The sequence below is a fragment of the Acanthochromis polyacanthus genome, chromosome 9 (assembly GCF_021347895.1).
Source record: "Acanthochromis polyacanthus isolate Apoly-LR-REF ecotype Palm Island chromosome 9, KAUST_Apoly_ChrSc, whole genome shotgun sequence".
Classification (NCBI taxonomy): domain Eukaryota; kingdom Metazoa; phylum Chordata; class Actinopteri; family Pomacentridae; genus Acanthochromis; species Acanthochromis polyacanthus.
In genome coordinates this window covers 5,439,697-5,445,696 of record NC_067121.1, presented here as the reverse complement: position 1 = coordinate 5,445,696, position 6,000 = coordinate 5,439,697, and positions in this window count along the sequence as shown.

Here is a 6,000-nt window from a genome sequence, read left to right as displayed (position 1 = left end):
TGTTCCAGATGCAGCAAAGCAGCTCCAGAACAGAACAGATCCTCCATGTTCCACAGCAGGGACACTGTTCTTTTCTTCATAGCTCCAGAACAGAACAGATCCTCCATGTTCCACAGCAGGGACACTGTTCTTTTCTTCATGTGCTTCATTTTGTGTCTGAACATAGAGCTGATGTGTCTTTCCAAAAAGTTCCAGTTCTGTCTCGTCTGTCCAAAGGACATTCTCCCAGAAGCTTTGTGGTTTGTCCACATGCAGTTTGATAAATTCCATTCTGGCTTTTCCAGGATTTGTTTTCAACAGTGGCGTCTCCTTGGTGGTCTCCCATGAAGTCCCACTTTGGCTCAAACAACGATGGATGGTGGATCTGACTCTGATGTACTTTGACCTTGGAGTTCACCCAGTGGCGGCTGGTGAATTTTTCTCTTGGGGGGTCCACTTAATTTTCCAAACCAAATAGCAGTCAGCAACAGCGAATACAAGAATTGATGTAAATGATGTTCACAGCCATTTGATGAGCTATGAGGGTACACTAAGCACTACTGCTGAGTCAAACAGACAATTAAATGCACGTAATGTTAGCAGCTGGTGAATGTGAATTTATCTCCCAGTGTTTATGATTTGCTCCAGATAAGGTGTAATTGATCCACAAACCCTTAAAATCTCCTTTTCTATAATTAAACAAATTAAGAATGTATAAATATGTAAATCTATTTTTTACTTCAAAGTAAAAAAAGAAACAATTCATTTTTCCAGCTTCAAAGAGGCCAAGTGCTTCTTCTGTCAACAACATATTTATGTTTACATACTCAAATAAACAAAAACAAATCCATACCTGTGAAACCAACAAACACTGGACATTTTGTTAAAAAACCCTAACTATAAGGCTTAAAGCAGACAGTGCTTCTGTGAGCTAACTTTTACATGAACAACCTTACATGACAATGAGGAAACAGAAAATCTGTATATTTAAGACCAAAGCAATAAAAAAATAGTGAAACCATGAGGCATTATACTCTGTATAACTGTGCATGTGACAAATAAAACCTTCTTATCTTATCTTAGGCTTTGAGCCCAAAGTGCTTCTGTCAACTAACATGAAATATTTACAATGAAAATAAAGAAAAACAGGAATTCCTCAGATTTCAGAACATATGAAGATCAACAGGCTTTCAGTCTAAAGTGCCAACTAACATTTATATTTACATTATTAAATGACAAAAGTAAATCCTCACATTTTAGAGATTAAAGCCAGCACCTCTCCATCTGTGTTCTCTGCTCGCTCTCTGCTGCCACCCCATGGCCGGTGGTGTGTAAAGCTCTGATCGCTCAGCAGGGCGCTGTCAGTCTGCTGTCTGCTGTCTCTTGTATTGAAGAGGAACGAACTGCGCATGTCAAAGTTATAACGAGAGTCAATGGGGAAAGATCAGTGCGCCCCGGCCGGATATGACGTTTCTAATCTGACTTTTTATGACAAATTATACATCTTAGTAACTCTCTGCAGGCTCTATTATCCATTTTGCTTGTTAAAAACATAGGATATATATGTAAATGTAATTTTAAAAACGTTTTATTAAAGGAAGGGCTGTGACTCTACATGATGTGAGACAGAGACCATCTGAAAAATATAGACGACACAGACAACATACAATTCACACATGAAGAAGAAATAAACCGGACCATTTCTTTTTTGGACATAAACATACATCACAGACAAGACGGCAGCATCAAAATAACAGTTTACAGAAAGCCTACACACACGGACCAGAACCTTCTCTGGACATCAGAACATCCCACAGCACACAAATTATCAGTAGTCAGAACACTCTACGAACAGACCAGCATAATAACGGACGATAGAGACAGACAGGAGGAGGAAGAACACTTCAAGAATGCACTTACAAACTGCCAATATCCAACATGGGCTATAACCAAAGGAAAACAACAAGCAGAAACCAAAGAGAAAAAACTAAAGGAAGCAAATCAAAACACACACAGAAATGGGACAATAAAAATAAGGATTTAATCACCATTCCATATATCCGTAACAGAACCAATACAACACATTATGAGGATACTTAACATCAACACAGCAGTAAAACCACACAGAAAACTCCAGCAGCTGTTAGTTCATCCCAAAGACAGAATAGAACCGGACAATAAATGTAACATCATCTGTGAAAGACCGTGTAAATCATGTAACAACACATACATTGGTGAAACAGGCAGGTCATTCCAAACAAGAAGAAAGGAACACCAAACAGAATGTCAAAAGGAAACAACTGGACGTTTCACAAGAGCACAAAAAGAAAAAGCCGAACAAGAAAATAAGAAATCAGCCATCACAGATCACTGCAGGAGACAAAACCACTTTATGGACTGGGACGGGGGAGGATTATACCCTCAGAGACAAATAAACTGAAACAATGGATCAAGGAAGCCATCGAGATCAGGAAGTGGGGGGGCTGCACCATGAACCGGGACGAGGGGGGGATTACATCCTCTCACATATGGGACACCATCCTCCAGAGACCTCCAGCTGTTTTTGTTGAATTTGCTCATTTTGTGTCTCATTGAGGCTCATTTTCATCATTTCTAATCTTTCTTTCTAATGATTTTGTTTTCCTGTAGGTTTCTTTGGCTTTAGAACTCGTAATGTTAATTATTTGTCCTGAATAAAAGCCTTAAATGCTTCCCATCTGATACTCCCTGAGGTTTGGGTTGTATTTGTTTCAAAATAGTATTTTATTTGTTCCTCCAGGAAAGTGACAAAGCCAGTATCTTCCATCCCTTTAGTTTAAATCTGCATTTAGGAAGATCACTGGTCAATCTGGGATCATAACAGACTAAAGAGGTTGGAGCGTGGTCTGACAGGAGGACGGCATCGTAGGAAACATTCTTTATTTGACATCTTAGTAGTGCTGAAAGCAGAAAGAAATCTATGCAGGAATATGACTGCTGTGTACTGGAGGAACATGAGTGTTTTTTCCATTCGCCAAACATCAACTAGATTCATTTCTTTGATGAAATTATGAATGACTTCTCTGCTTCTCAAATGTGATTGGTCCATTCCTGTACTTTTGTCTTTACGTGGATCTAAAGTGAAATTAAAGTCGCCTGCCATAAAACAAGCTCCAGGTAAAGAAGCAATAGTAAGAAATAAGTTCTGGAAAAACTGGGGTTCATCTGCATTTGGAGCATAAATATTGATCAGAATCCTCCTAAAAGCCAATCTAAATCTAACTGTGATGCATCCCCAGCTAAAATGAAATCTGATGCGTCTCCACTGGTCAGTGTAGCAGGAATTCAGTCATTAGCCAGAGCTAAGAACACAGAGGAGAAACCTGAGATCAGTGCTGTTCTTCAGGAAGAATTGACTCAGATAAAGAATAAAGAAGATGAATGTGGACTGAACAGAACCTGACTCAGGATCAGGCTCAGTTTCAGGAGACAGTGATGTAGAGAAAGGACTGAGTCATGATGAGTTGATGAACAATGATGAACAGTCTGGGCGTCCTTCACCTGTTTTTATTCACAGTGATCAGACAGAGGAGTCAGAACCTTCTAAACTAGTCCAGCTTCCCCTAAATGCATTGTCATTCCCACAGCTGTGTGTGCACGTTAAACATGTACTGCTGAACCTTACAAGCTTCATGTTTGTGTAGGTCAGCAGACACAGATTGTTCCAAGAACAATGATTTGTTGAAATATCTGACATTTAGTCAAAGTTCAAACTTTACAGTTTTTGACCAAATAATGAAATAAAAACATCTCAGTTTGGATCAGAAATCTCTGAAATCAGTTGTTCCTGAAAACACAATATTTCAGGAATATTTCATGAGGAAAAATCATCCTGTGATGGATTTTCTTCCATCATTTCTGATGTAGAAATGATGTGGAAGCCACAGGTTGTGGTGTCTGCTGGATGTGGAGCTCCTCTCCACTAACCCTGGTCGCTCTGTTGGAGAGAAGAGGATCAGACAGCAGGGGGCGTAGTTGTGATGGAGGCTTTAATAGCTGCAGCTGTTCCTGCATGTCCAACCTTCAACAGCAGCAAAACAAACAGAATCCTTGTGTTTGTCTGTGTTAACATTCACTGTGGACTGTTGATAAAGTGGCTGAGATGAAGCAAACATACATGTCACACATGCTGGAACACGCTTCAAAACAGCAGCATTCTCCTTCCATTCATGGAGCAAAAACAAGCACTAAGCTCCACGTGCAGCTGCTAACCCTGAGGAAATGCTAGCATGTCCCAGTGCACAAACACAGAGCTAGCTGGGCTCATTTTAAAGACATGAAGGTTGAAGTGAAGCAGAGCTCCTGCAGCCACACTTTGGACAAAATGCAGGAAAAGAAAAAGAAAAGCTCTGAGCAGCACAACTTTGTGACGTCTACAAACGCTCCCTCAGAGCTGCTTTGACCCTCGTGTCGTCCTGAGGCTCACATTGACCCGTTTGAAGTTTAAAATGTGGAGAAAAATAGAGATTTACACGGAGAAACTTCTGATGTCCACATTTGAACATTTCTGGTGGAAAAAAGAGAAATGTTAAAAATGTTTGTAAAGAACATTCACATAAAAATCAACCAAAATCCAGTAAATAATTTACAAAAATGAGTAAAAATCTTTAAAAAAAAACCCTAAAAATATGTAAAGTGATTCCACATTTATCAGTAAAACTTCTGATATTTTCTTTAAGAACATTCACATAAAAATCAACCAAAATCCAGAGAATTTACTGGATTTTGGTTGATTTTTATGTGAATGTTCTTTACAAACATTTCTTCTTTTTCCACCAAAAAATGTTCAAATGTGGACATCAGAAGTTTGACTGTGGAAATATTTATTATTTTCCACATTTTCAAACTTTAAAAGGACACGAGGGTTAAAATAGTGAAAGTCTAAAAGCATTTAATAAGGACACAGTCACAGATGATCCAACATTATTTTAAAGCTGTGTGTATTTTCCAGAAGCCTCAGGGTTTGATTGAAACTAAATGTGAGATCTGATCCATTCACCAGAAAACACAAAGTTTACTTCAGAATATTCCAGTAAAAATGAGCTGAAACATTTGGAGAAACTATCAGTAAAATCTGATGAACAGGGAAACTTCTAACATTCTGATTGTTGGAAATCAAATGTAAAATCCTTGAAGATCTGCTTCTAAAGGAATCTTTGATATTTGGTAGAATATTGAGGACAGAAATGGAAGGATTTCAGGATGGATTTATCCAGCAGATTCTTGATGTGTTTCACATGGATGGATGAAGAAAATCCAGCAGATTGACTGTGATGTGATTTGATGCTAAAAGGTGATGTGGTAAAATGAGTAGAGGAGGGGCTTTGAATGTCACTGATGGACAAACAATGAATGGTTCCATGAAATGACTTTAGAAAACAGGAACATTATCTGTGCTTTACCTTAGCGCCTCATCTTTGTCTCATTCTCTTTAACATGTCATTTCCATCCTTTAAATGATCCCATTTCCACATGCAGCTGTTCTTCTCCTGGAAAATGCTTTAGAAGCAGAACTTCAGTCCACACAAAGCTACAATGTGGAAGAACAGGAGGATTTGTACAGGAGGAAATGTGTCTTTGTGAAGGATTGGATGGAGAAAGGAACACATTGAATGGATGAAGATGTTCTAGTGATTTTCAAAGTAAACTGACTTCAGATTGCTGCTGGAAACAACATTCTCTGCTAATCAAAGCTGTTCCAGTGATCAAAGGAATGTTCCAGAATTCATGTGAACTCCTCATTCTAACACGCTGTTTATTGACAGAGAAACATTTTGACACGTTAAATGTTAGAACAACATTGTGAGATGATCAGGAACTAAAGAATGTTTTCCTCTTCCTGCTCAAAGAAAAGTTGGATCTCCAACATTTCCACAGACTGACTCTATCAAAGTCACAAGCAGATATTTGTCTTTTCCTTTCTGAGCTCAAATGAAAGAAGTTCATTTCTAAACTCTTTCTGATGTTTCTCCATGTAGAGAA